The 13,281-nt window shown below is 43.7% G+C and overlaps 1 protein-coding gene across 1 annotated transcript in view; it reads right to left on the reverse strand.

Moving 5' to 3' along the window:
• Positions 1-12,812, reverse strand: part of MBNL2 (muscleblind like splicing regulator 2) — a 106,541-nt gene extending 93,729 nt beyond the window's left edge. Inside the window, exon 1 of the mRNA XM_032201865.1 lies at positions 12,710-12,812. The gene's annotated coding sequence lies outside the window, so the exon portion shown is untranslated. The remainder of the gene's footprint in view (positions 1-12,709) is intronic.
• Between the last annotated feature and the right edge of the window lie 469 nt (positions 12,813-13,281).

Here is a 13,281-nt window from a genome sequence, read left to right on the forward strand (position 1 = left end):
AGAGAAAATACATAATCTTTCTGGGAAAAAAAAAAAAAAAAAAAGGTGTTTGAGTAGCATGCAGCAAGTAAGGCATGAGTTCACAGACTGAAGGAAAAAAATATATTTAAAAATACCTGTTCTGTACATTGAGCAAGGAGTTCCAGAGTGACTGATCTGAAGTTGAGATGTGCCCATCCAATCATGCATCTTTTATGTTAGTTACAAAAAAAAAAAAAAAAAAAAAAAGGACAGGATTTCATTTTTCAGGCCTACTTATGCATTCTATTATATATTTAATTGCAGTATGACAAAATCTTACAGACACAGAGAAACTCAGATGTCAAACTGAGAGAAGAAAAACAAATAAAGGTACATTCTGAACACAGAAATGCCATCTGCTCTGTTTGAGAGCTTCCTGTAATTAATGATTCAAGGTAAAAACACTGCTGAAGGTGATTCTTGCACACAATTTTCTGAAGGTTGTAGATATAACTTTTGGAGAAAATTGGATGATTTTGGAAGTAATAAAGTAGCGGTAAACTGGAATGAGCAAAATGTATGTTTTTCTTTTTGCCTTCTTTACTCTTGAATGATAGCTATTAGATCTAATCCCTAAAACAACAAAACTTCTTGATTTAAACAGAGCTATACAAGTATGGACTATAGATATCACTAGCATTTAAAGCGCCAAGCAACTTACATGATATTGAGTGCAGCAGAAAGATGATTTTCAGCCCTGCATAAATGACCTATGGCAACAGTGACATTTCGGTAAGTTCAGCAATGGGGAAAAGAACTTCAGAACTATTCCTCGTGTCAGTGATAGACTCTTCCCCTAGTAACTTCCCACAGCTGCTACTACCAGCAAAATTCAACCTTAGTAGCTATGGTCTGAATGACAGCAGAAAGAACATTCAAGGCAGCTGCCAAGAGTTTAAATCTAGACACCTAGACCTATTCATGCACAGTGCTACTGATGCCAGTCTTTGCAAAATATCTCACTATTTCTGAGATAATGGGGCTGAAGCGATGGTAGAAATCGTATTAAGTTACAAAAATAAGATCTCCAGCACTGCCAAAATGCAAGTTACTGACCAGAATTAGGCATGATGCTCTGAAAGGATGCTGCTAGATCCGATTTGTTTCTTTTTAAATATGCTTATAAGAACTGTAAGTCCAGGATTTCAAATGCTTTAACTTTCTAGTACCTAGACATCCCAACTTCCTCCTAACCTAGAAAACCTTGAAATTGATCATACACAGACAAGAAAACAGACTGTTCTAGTTTCACTATCTATGCTGAGAGAAATATGAAACAAAAAGACAGAAGCAAGCACTTATTCAAAGCCAGAAGTTAGGATTCACCTTACCAAACCTGAGGTGGCTTCTGGAGGCCTTCTAAATCTCCTCTCTCCACCCGCTGGTTGCACAGGGAATTTAAGCCATGTCTAGATCATGAGATCCAAATGCATGGGTTCAAGCTCGCACCCTGCCTGCATCCTGACTTTATTTTGGGATGACAACACATCCCCTTCAGGAAGCAAACTGAGTATGCAAGCACCCTTCCTTCTCACGATGGTTGCAGTTGGGATGGGTAACGAACACACCAGCCAGAAGAAGCTGCAGCACACTCCAACCAGGTTTTATAGCTGAACATTTGAGACATGTATCCTGGGTGCACCACAGAGCCGAGCTGCCTCTGGATGTAGCCTTATGTGCTTAGCTTGAAATATATGTGGCCAAATATAAACAACCACATCTCCATGAGTCACCCTACTCCCCCTCTCTCCTTATAGTCACTAGAGAGAAATAGGCATTTGTAGGCTGTGATTCATCTTATCCCAAAGTAGATATTCTAAGAGATTCTTCCATATCCTAAAAAATGTCTTTCTATTGATTACCTGAGATGGCCACCCTTCTATTAAGTCCGCTGTTAAACACATAAAAGATGAGACCTTACTATAGAAGAATCTTTATTAGGAACTTACAAATTTAGTCTCTTTAGTTACATTGCTGGATAGTACTTTTCATTTTCAGTTTAAGTTAGAGTAACTAAAGACATAAGCATATAGCTTAAGACGACGTACATGTATATTTTCACAATGCACAGTTACAGCTTTGGTGTAAATCCTCAGCTTGCTATAAGCATGTTCCAGTTATGTTGCTATATAAGCTACATAAGCTTGTTCTCTAAGCTATGCTGAATATGTTCCAGCATGTTTTTTTTTTTTTTTCCCCTGACTGAACATCAGTCCTTGAACACCCTCATGCTTTCTTCCTCTGAACAATGGACTGACACCAAATTAACCTAAGAGGAGTCGGACTAGGTTCTTCTTTCTGATTTTCTCTTTGGTTTTCAGGGGAGGATTTTAGGAGAGGGAAGATTGGTAAAACAGCTGATTTTTTGCTGGCTTTCTCTGTATAAACTAGGAAATACACACTGGCCAAATAATAAATCAGGTAAAATAAACTGTCTAATGACCTTCATTAACTAGCTCTTAGAATGCAGAATTACACAAAAGTTTCATCAGAAACATTCATGACAGCTAAAAAAGCTGTTTGCAGTTATCCAAAACACCAAATCACAGAAGCATTAAAACAGCAACATCAAAATTGTAGTCACCCAAACTCTGATATCAAGTGCCTTCTTAGACTTTCTAGGGAGTTCCCGTTGGGCTCCAGTGGCAACTGCTGAAAGATCGAGCCATGGGTGTGGCCTGGGTTGTATCTGCCAGCCCTATGCAGGTATCTCAGATATAAAATTGTCCTGTGTCATTTTAGATGCCATATATTTAGCTATCTAAACCCATCCAAAAACGTACGCAGTATCCTCAATACACATCAGAACACAACCTTCCAACACTTTTAGCAAATTGTGTAGTTAAGAAGAAAGAAAACATTGTTCCTGTAAGTCTTCAGTATCCAGCTGGAAACAATGCAAAGGTGTAAACCGCTGTTCACTACTACCTAAATTATCTTTACTGGGACCACTGGGTATTGGGAAGTTCTTCCATTGCTGATAAAAACATGCCTCTTCCTCCTCAGATCCTTCCATGACTAATTTCCTCCACAGCTATTGTTCTGGCCTCAGATTTGGAGTAGCTCCCGTTCAAACCTACAACAGGAGGAAACCAGTTGATAAATCACCTTGTCAGAGAACCTGCTAACCTCATCCCAAAGTCACATGGGCATAGGAAAAACCCCTTGTGCTTCAGGGAGCATAGGTGGAGGACACACATACTAAACTTCTGCCTCTTACCCTGAGAAGCTAGAATTTGCTGGCTTCCTGTAACAGCCAACCTACCAGGCTGTTCAAACAGGAACAAGACTTGTCCTCTAAAAAGTTCCTAATTAACACAAATAATATTTCATATAATTGCCTGAAAAAAAAATATTATTATGATTACATTTTCTGCAGGTAAACCAAATATTTTTTAATCTTCTGTGAAGCTTCAGTTATCAGCCTCTAACATAACCCAGATCCTGCATATAATTCAAGCAATGGCTGCAAATGATAAATTTTCTGACCGGTGATGTAATGAGGAGTCTTTAATTATCCCTTAAATCCAAGAGCTCTATTTTATTACTCCATTATAAACCCAAGGGGAAAAAGATGCCACCGAAACTAAGCTGCATTTTGATTATCCCCATCTTCAATTAGCACAAAAATAATTCAACTCACTCTAATTGGTTAAAATTATTCTATTGTTTTTGCACCCTGCTGAGACGTAGGTGCAAAATATCCCATTGCTATTTAGCAGGTGACGCTAGCTGCCATTTCCCTACAAGCTGCCACTTAACAGCATGAGCCCGTAGGGTAGATGCTCAGGGGCATGCAGCAAAATCAGCAAGCAATCTCCACTGTAAGCAGAGAAAATAAGCTCCGGGAGACTTCAGAGAAAATGAGCAGCAATTGAATAATTTTTGTTTTATAAAATCAGTAAGAGCAGGATTGAATCCCTCACCCGTTTACAGCAATTAATGACCCGCACAAGTAAGAGTAGAGGACTCCATGTAATTAACAAAGCATTACTTTGGCAAGGAGGATAGGCCTGGAGTATATAAGTACAGGGTTTTATTTCTTTCTGCGAAGTACGGATGACAGGTAGGAGAAAGCTATGCCAAGCGAACTGTTGGCAAGCAACTAGTCTTTTGGTTAGCAGGCAGCTCTGTTTTGTGAAGGCTATGAGTTTGTGTTCACATAGGCAAGCTTTTCTTTAAACATCAGAATTACATGCGTTCAAACAGTCATGGGTTTTACACCAGATTTCAATTTTCACCTCAAAAAAAAGGTTGATTTGTTTCAGCTTGCTGTATGGTTACTGTGAAGCACCAAGAATGCTTTCATTTGTGTAATGTTTTAAAACATCCTATGTGGTTCTTTGCCCGGTTATTCTGCCACATAACACTATATAAATATACATGATCATGGACCTTCATTTTTTCTGATGTCACATTAGGCTAACAGAAACCAAGAAAATAAATAGCTGTATACAGAGGAAGAAACAAGAATTGCTTTCACTCAGGAAAAATAAGCAAACAAGGAGTAATGAAGGGCGAGAAACAAGGTCCTCTAGCAGAAGCACTAGGTGTGGGATAAAATGGCATCCAAAAGCCTAATCTCTGATGACAGTACGGCTCCAGCAGCATACTTGCAGATTTAATCCCACCACCTCAAAAATGAAGTAAATTGCAGAAAGAATGCCTCAAAATCAAAATTCACACACTGTGTCATTCACTAGAGGTCCACAAACAGAAAGGAGAGTTTATTTGTAGGGAAAACTCTGTAAGTGGATAGCATCCAGCTTTCTAACACTGTGCACTTTACTGCTTCAGCATTTTACTCTGACTCTCTTCTCTTCTTCCACTCTCATATAAAATAAGATAAAAAAATTGACAGAGCCATTCATTTGGCTATTCCCCCTAGTACCAACTTGAATAACGATTAAATATTAGCACTAATGCATATTAGTAGAAGCAAAATAAGATTAGAAGGTATCCTGTCTGCTACCTTCGGCTTAGAGGGAGTACTAAGCAAAGGGGACTGCAGAGGAAGAGCGCAGGATGAAGATTATGTAGATCCTTTGCTGCAGTCGGTATACAGTCTTACGAACTTAAGATCTTAAGGCCAGTTTCAGCACAGTCCACCTGCCTTCTCGGTGATCACGATGGCACCTCATCCTGTGAAGCCAGCTTTAGCAGGCCCACGACTTGGGGTTTGACTGTTAGGGCTGTATTAACCACACAAGGATTTCTACCCTCCTATCTGGGCCGGGTGAGACAAAAAGAAGCCTGTTGACAGAGGTTCCCTACTCCAGCCTCCAACTGGAAACAAAACCATCACCAACAGCAGACCAGTTCAGCTGTTGCACTGTCTCAATGAGTCCTGAGAAGCTCTGGGGACAGGTACTGGCCTCTCTGGAGGACCTGCCACAGTGCTGCACTACCCTCCCCATGTCCAGCCTGAATCTCCAAAGCTAAAACGCGTTGCCATCGCCCATCGCTGCTATCAGGCACTGCTTAGGAGAGTTTGGCTTTAATATCTTTATAATCATATCCTTGAGTAGGTGTAAGCAGCTACCGAGTTGTGCTTGAGCTTTGTCATCCAACTCAAAACCCCCAGCTCCCTCAGCCCAGGCCCCTGTTCACAGTGGTAGCTTCATACTGGATCTAGACATGGCAACAGCTCTTCATCTGAGCTGGATGTAGCACCTCGGATAAAAGCAGTGAAGGTATGCTCAGTTCCCAGTGGGTGAACTAGAGAAATGTTAGCTTTATCTCTGTCATCAGATCATTAAGGTTGGAAAAGACCTTCAAGATCATCTGGTCCTTTACTCTTGGCAGCATATACAAGAGAATACCACTCAAATGTTTTTTGCGTCTGCTTCTTTGATTCTTCTTTGAACTGCTGGCAGAAGGATGGGTTAAAAGCCCTGGATCCTGCACAGAAAGGTCCACAGGATTTTGGGCCCTGCTATTTCTGTCCTCTCAGATATTTTAAGTATTGAGTGCACTTCGATTTTACAAAATATCTATCACGAAGCCACACTACCTCATCAAAACCCTTCCAGCTATTGAAAGACAACTGAACAACAAAGAAATGAAGTTATTAGTGCTTACTTTCTAGATGAATCCTTTATTCATCCTTCAGAAACCAAGATTTGATGCAGACATTGCCAGTAATGGCCATGTCCAAACATTTCTTTCTGAGGCAACACAACCTGAAGTGTATTGACAGCTCTAAAAAAATCCTTTTAGAATATCCCATTTTTTCAGTCTACTCCTTTTTTCAGTCTTTTATGTGGAAAGCAACAAATAATTACAACCCCTTGACAAAATTCTGCTGATGTAAACAAAGCAGAACTACAGCAGTTTTAATCATTCCTCCAGTTCAGAAAACTCTTTGTCTCAATCCCCAAAGCCTTGTGCACAGCATCCCACAGACTGACATCATCCCCGTTTCCAGTTTGTTTCCAGACTTCCTCCACTGGGGACTCAGCAGCAGCAGGGACCAGCCCTAGCAGGATTGGCACTGCTGGTAACACTGCAAGAAAAAGGGCTTCAATCATCTCTGAAATTTTTAAAGAAGCATGAGGTAAGCTCTCTAGAAAGCGAGGACAATGCCATGCTAATCCTCCTGTCAGCCCTCGGGCCATCACCACAATTCAGTCTACCAAACCACCCTGCTGCCTCACAAGGGAGGAGTACTGAGCTCCACCCAGCTCTGGCCTCCAGTTATTGCCACGCTATTAGTCAAGAGGTTGCTTTACAACTCAGAAAGCATATTGATTTTTCTTCCTCTAATTCATGGCAGTAAGGACAGGTTATGTCAAGAAAATGTCAGACTGAAGCCACTCACAATACCTCGGCTCTGCTGGATTGTGTCCTAATCATACCACCACAGATATTAAGCCCTCACCCTTCACGTCCATGCTCACCACTGCTTGCACAGGATGCATTGCCAGGTCTAACCATGTCCAAGATTCAACAGCTTGTACCTCCAGAAGGAATACCAGGGTAACCATGCTTCTCCTGGGGCATCTAGCAATCCATATGACAGAGTCCACTACCATGGACTACCAAAGTATAAACTGGAATAGACGGTTCAAGAAATTTGGAAAAGAGCCAGAGAAATCAGATATCTTCTAAAAGCTGTAAGTAGCACGAGAAATACAGTCCACCACAAACAGGAAGCAAAGAGCATAAAGCATTATGAAATTAAGTGAATGAATTGAGTAACATGAGACCTATCTCTAACTGCCAACAGGCAATACAGATTCTCGGGAGTGAAATACCTGATCGGAATTGCATCACCCAAAGCTGTCTACAGGAGATCTAAATCCTACGTCTTTTTCTTCCTCCCTCATGATGCTAAGTCAAAGACTCAGGCACAAGCAGATGGCAGGAAGAACTTTACTCACCTGTTCTGCAAATATGAAATCTAAGGTGTTTCTAGTAAGGCATTTTTATTATATTTCGCTAACCTGGAAAGCTAAAGTTAACATTTATTCACTTAAAGGAATAGAACAGATTTAGGAAGGCTAACGCTAATACCTTGTAATAGAAGGTAGCAAAATGTACCAGAATGATAAATCTAGGGAATTTCAGCAAGTATATTGACAAGGCTAAACATGTTAAGACTCCAATATTCATCTTTTCATGTTTTGTATGAAAAGCCAGTTTCCTCATAGTTCCCTTGGCACCTTCACAGGTCACCTCTGGTCCAACCAGCAGAGCTGGCTGTATTGCGGACCTGACAGAGAAGTCAGAGATTAAGGATGTCACAACATTATTGCCGTTTTGGAAAAAGCACCTCCTCGTTCAAGCAAGTGGGAGAACTCCCAGTTAATCAGGAGCTACAGAAAGCCATAGTAGAGCAAAGGCTGGGAAACTCCAAAATCTTGTACAGTTCACAGGAGGCAAGCATGGCAAGGGCCTGAGAGCTCAGGGACCTGCTAACTGGTGCCACTAGCACTGATCATAAATACAGTCAAAACTCAACAACCACTGCTTCAGTAACACACCCAGAAATCAAAAATTGTCGTGATATTTTTAGGCTATTCATCAATTACACACATAGGACGGAAGTTCCAGATTTTAGGACAGCAAACAATGGCCAAGTAACCAATTCCTCAAAGCTTATGCTAAGGCCATTGATGCTCAGAGCTTATAATGTCCATATAAACTTAGAGCACTGCAGAGAAATGTCCTACTTCATAAAAACCTTGTGCATGCTTTGAAATCCCTTTCAGCTAACAAGAACACACTTCACCCATACCCACTAACAGCTCACTCACAAACCAAGCTGAGTACATTTTGACATCCCTCTTCTTCAAAACATGTTTTCTTCCAAGACCTGTGAATTCAACCCACACTCTTTCCAGACTTAAACCATTAACAAAATACTCAGAAGTTGCCTTCCTCCTCGAAAATGTAAAAAACTTGCCACTCTCCTTAGCTAGTGCCAAATCTCCCTTTCCTGAGAAAGGTCAGTACCAAAGCCAACTATCAGCTCACCTAATTGGGCCTAAAGCTATGGACAAGGGACACCAAACTAAAGAGAGGGCACGGACCTTCCTGCACATCTAATGAGTTCCTATCACAGGAGATACAGGTTCATATATACTCAGCCTCCCAGACCTCCTTTGGATTCCATCAGGCATGAAATACTTGTCACCGGGGGGGGGGGGGGGAGACACCTCACGAGAGCCCACAAAATATGATAAAGCTTGGGTCCTTCCTAACTAAGCTAGGAGCAATTGAAAACAAGCAGCAATATAATTCGGTAGCAGTGGGAAGCTGCTCCACCAGCCTTCGGCCTTCCCTGGTAGAGACCTACAAAGCTCAGTTCTCTCCATGCTGCTTTCCAACATCAGCATCAAACCAGCAAGTGAACAGGTCAGAAACAGTCTCTAATTCTTCCAATATGGAGACAACAAGACCTATTTATCCTTCAGCACAAACAGCTGCGGCACTGTCAAAACGACCTGCTGCTGAGGAGCGGTTGAAGTTAAATTGAATTGAAGTTAAATCTAAACCTGGAATTCACCAGCGAGCAAAGGAAAACACTTGAGAGGCTGCAGCCACCTACAGGCTCTGGTTTTGTTGCTTTAAGATACATGATCCCAACTGGTCATAGGTCAGAAGTATTTCTGGACTTTACACTGACATTATACTTTCATACTGAAACATTACTCAATGACAGCATTGCTGTCTCAGCTCTATCTAGGCAAAGAGTGACCTGTGCCTGCAATACACTGTAGCAGGCCATGAAGCCTTCCACTCTAGGAAATTTTATTACTCCAGAACATGCTGTGTCTTTCTCCAGGAATACAGCTGCAGACCACCACATCCTTCCACCTTCCAAACTGCACCAAAAACAGCCTTGTAGTCTTCAAGCACTCTGTGGCCTAGGCCCCGGACAGCAAAAGGGCTACCTCAGCCTCCACAGAAAAACAATCCCTGACAATAATTTCCCTCAGTCACTAATCATGAGCTAAAAATGTTGATCTGCAACTGCAAGGCAGGGATAAACTGTTGCATTATCCACTACCTGCAGCTCTTTGAAGATGACTGCTCTTCCCTCGTACCTATATTTGTTTAAGCCATACCCGACTGCGTTTCTATTCCAAATTTAGTTGTGTTTCAGTATCACGTTTCTCTGAAGCTTTGAAGGTGTCAAACCCAGTTATCACAAATAATCCATCCATAATGATCAAGACTGTGCAAAAAGCACAGGGGAAATATCAATAGTCTAAAAGGGAGATTATTTTTGTTTTTAAAGGATTATTCACAAGAAATGAGTGACTAGAAAATGAAAAGTATTTTGATCAACACTTTTCCTGACTTTCACTTCAGTGACATTTTAATGAACACTTTCTAGCTACCTCTACTTACATAAAGTTACAAATGAACGTGGGAGAGTACTGATGAAAGGTAATAGAGAAAAAGAAAAGAAAAAGAAAAAAGAAAGAAAATTTCATCAGGCATTTCAATTTATCGGATGCCTATAAAAAATGAATAGTAACTCATGTGAGGAAAAGTGACCCAGCAAAGATCTGATAAGTAAAAGACATCTGGAAAGGAGTCATGACTAGACAGAAAGAGTTTGAAATATGATAGAGGGGCATGAGGAAAAATACACTGAGATCTGGAATCCAGTTAGGTTACTTTACAACTCTTCAAAGATGAAGGTAGCGTGTTCACATCTGTCTTGAGCACTCAATCCAACACCACAGAGCTAAGAATAAATGGCCAAAACAAAACAAAAATATGTAAAAGAGCAGTAACTGTGATTGTAGCACTGGATGGAGCAATTTGAAGTGAGGTTTCTACCCTGATAACGGACAGTATTAAAATACCTTATTCAATAACAAGTTTAATACGGTTCGTGGATCTTTGTTTCTGTTTTTGTTGGCAGATTAAATCAAATTCTGAAACCTTCTACTAATACCACAGTAAGACCTATGGGGGCCTATTAAAAATGGAAAAAAAAATATAAGGTAGTATAAACAAGCAGACTGTTCATTCACCTAGCATAGCATCAGTTTCAGTAAGAACATGCCAAACCTAAACAAATTAGGCTCTATAATTTTACTCATCAGTGTAAGGAGTAAAAATAATCATAAAGCATTGCTGAGATTCCAAGAGCTACCCAGAGGATGCAAAAACATCCAACACCATCACGCAGCAAAAGGAATACCAATTTTGTATGCTTTTCCTTCTTCCTGCCATAAATTGTTAACAGAATTTTTTCCACTGCCTTGTAATTGAGCTTTCAAGCTAAGAAAAAGCAAGACCAGGAAGGTTCCTAAACCCAGAGCAGTCACACATCACTGGTCCACCTCACATACCACTTTTGCTACGGTACATGTACTACGGTTTGAGAATCCCTAGGCTAGAAGAACAGGCAGCCTATTTGGTACTGCATACTACAATTCTAGAGACTATGCAACTAGCAGAGAAGCTACAGACCAGATGTAGTAGACAAGATGAAAATTTCACCCACCAAGTGTTAACAGCAAGTAGACTTTATTTTTAATCTTCTTATGACAACTGTTATTCTGCAAAAGCCAAATTTAAGAAAATGATGCTCAAATGAAGATTTCAGCATCACAATCCCAAACAGACCAATGCCAAAGATTTGAGATTTTGGCAGGTCTACCGAGGTCTAAAAATAGGCCGTTCCTTCAGAGAGGGCCATAAATGATAACAGAGATAAGATTCAGAGGGAAAGCATGTTGGGGTGACACAAGCCATGTGGCCCACCCATGTATCTGCAGAGGGACCACTCCTCTGGTGACATAGGGAAATATATTCCGAATTTCACCTGCACATAGATGAGCCATAGCATAGGCCAGCAACACTGGCAAGACCCAAAGACTGGCACATCCCAACTCGGGGCTCCAGCCAGCATCTGATGAGCAGCAACGGTTGGCACCCCCAAACTTCCTCGTCACAGAAGGGAGAGGCTACAGGGCTCTTCCCTGGCTTCACGTACCCAATAAAAGCCTACTAAGCTGACACTACACAAAAGGGCCTTGTCCACAGTGGGAAGAACGGCATGCTTTCCAGCAGCAGTACCAGCTGTAGTGTGTGTATGCAAACAGCCTTAACACCCAGTGCATTGCAAGTTACAAACTGGCATTGCTGAAGCAATTTTAAAATAAAAACAAACACACAGTCGAAGGACTGTATCAAAGAAGCTTCCCATCAGTCCTCCACAGTAACTTTAGAGTATTTCCCAGAAGAGTCGAAACACGTATTTGGCCCTAAAGCCTACTACAGGCACATTTTTCACTTGTGTGCACGCACACACTGGTATGTGCACGCAAGAAGGGAAAAGGCAGGACAGATGGCTAAATCTATGCGTATTTACCAAGGTACGAACGCCACGTTAAAATGATAAGCACTGGGCCAAGTCACATGCTTAAAATTAATCGCACTTCCGCTCCTGCCTGCAAGTCCACACTGCTTTAAAAACCTACAAGCCTGAACAAGGTACACCGGCACGACACACTCGCTTCACAGCGCGCAAACCCCACGTGGCTGTCCTCCGTGGGGGCATTAAAGGCGACCGAGTTGCTCCTTGCTCCTGTTTGAAGCCCGCATTTCTGCTGCCGGGCTCACCTCTGAGCAGAAATGCAAATCAGCCTGAGGGAAACAGAAAGGAAAGCGTCTGGAAACAGAAGCCCGTAGGCGACGTTGTCACTGCTCGGAAAACATACGTGTGCGCGTATAGGTGCCATGTGTGCCTATACGTGCCCGTTCCTTGCGTGTGCGAGCTTTCTGCATGTCGCTGGCTGCGGGGAGGACATCCAGCATGCGTGCCAAGCTCCTTGGGGTGCACGCTGGCCTCTCGCCCTGTCTCCTTCACCGACACGAGTGGGTGCGTGGGAGGTTTGGGGTGCGTACCCCAGCACCCTGGAGGGGAAGGGAGCGTGTGTGTGCGGCGGGTGCCGCTCGGGGAAGGGGGCTCCGAGCCCCCCTCCCCCTTTTGCAAAGTCCCCCAAACTTGCTGCCGAGCGCCAGGTCCCACGAGGAACACGAGCCAGGGGGGAAACTGCGGGCGTGGGAGGGGAAGGAGAGGAAGAGGAGGAGGAGGAAAAGGAGGAAGAGAGGCCGGACAGCGGCCGAGCCGAGCGCTCCCGGGGACACCGGCGACGTCCCCGGTGCAGGAGGCTCCGGGATGGGGGGAGAAAACCCGCGGGGTGCGGAGCCGCCTTACCTCGGAGCGGGGCCGGGGAGCGGCCGCTTCTCCCAGCCGGGCGGCGGCGCCTCCTTGCAGCGGCTCCGCTCCGCTCCTCTCCTCTCCTCTCCTCGCCTCTCCCGCCGCGGCGGCGGCGGCGGCTGCTGGCGGAGGGGCGGCCCCGGCCCGCCCCGGCCCGCCCCGCGCCGCCCCCCGGCCCCAGCGCTTCCCCCCCGGGCCGAGCGGGGCGGTGCGGGGAAGGAACGGGCTCCCCGGCCGCCTGGTCAACCCGTTGCTCCGGACGGGCCGCCCGGGGCAGGGTGACCGGGGCTGTGTGGGCTCCGCGGCCGCCTGGTCAACCCCTGCTCCGGCAGGGCTGCCTAGGCCCGTTTCTAGGTGGTGTCTGGAGATCCCCAAGGAGGAAACCCCATAGCCTCCCATGGCAGCATGGTGTTTAGGGATCCTCTCACTACCCTGCTGTCTCAACTGCCCCCTGCTCCAGATGGGAGCCTCACATGAGACCCATGATCTGTTCCTACACAGTCGCTGAGGAGGCTCTCAGGAAAGTCAGACAAGAAGGGGATAGTCATACACCGCCAGAAACCCCTCTC

Source organism: Aythya fuligula, chromosome 1, assembly GCF_009819795.1.
Source record: "Aythya fuligula isolate bAytFul2 chromosome 1, bAytFul2.pri, whole genome shotgun sequence".
In the NCBI taxonomy this organism is placed as follows: Eukaryota; Metazoa; Chordata; class Aves; order Anseriformes; family Anatidae; genus Aythya; species Aythya fuligula.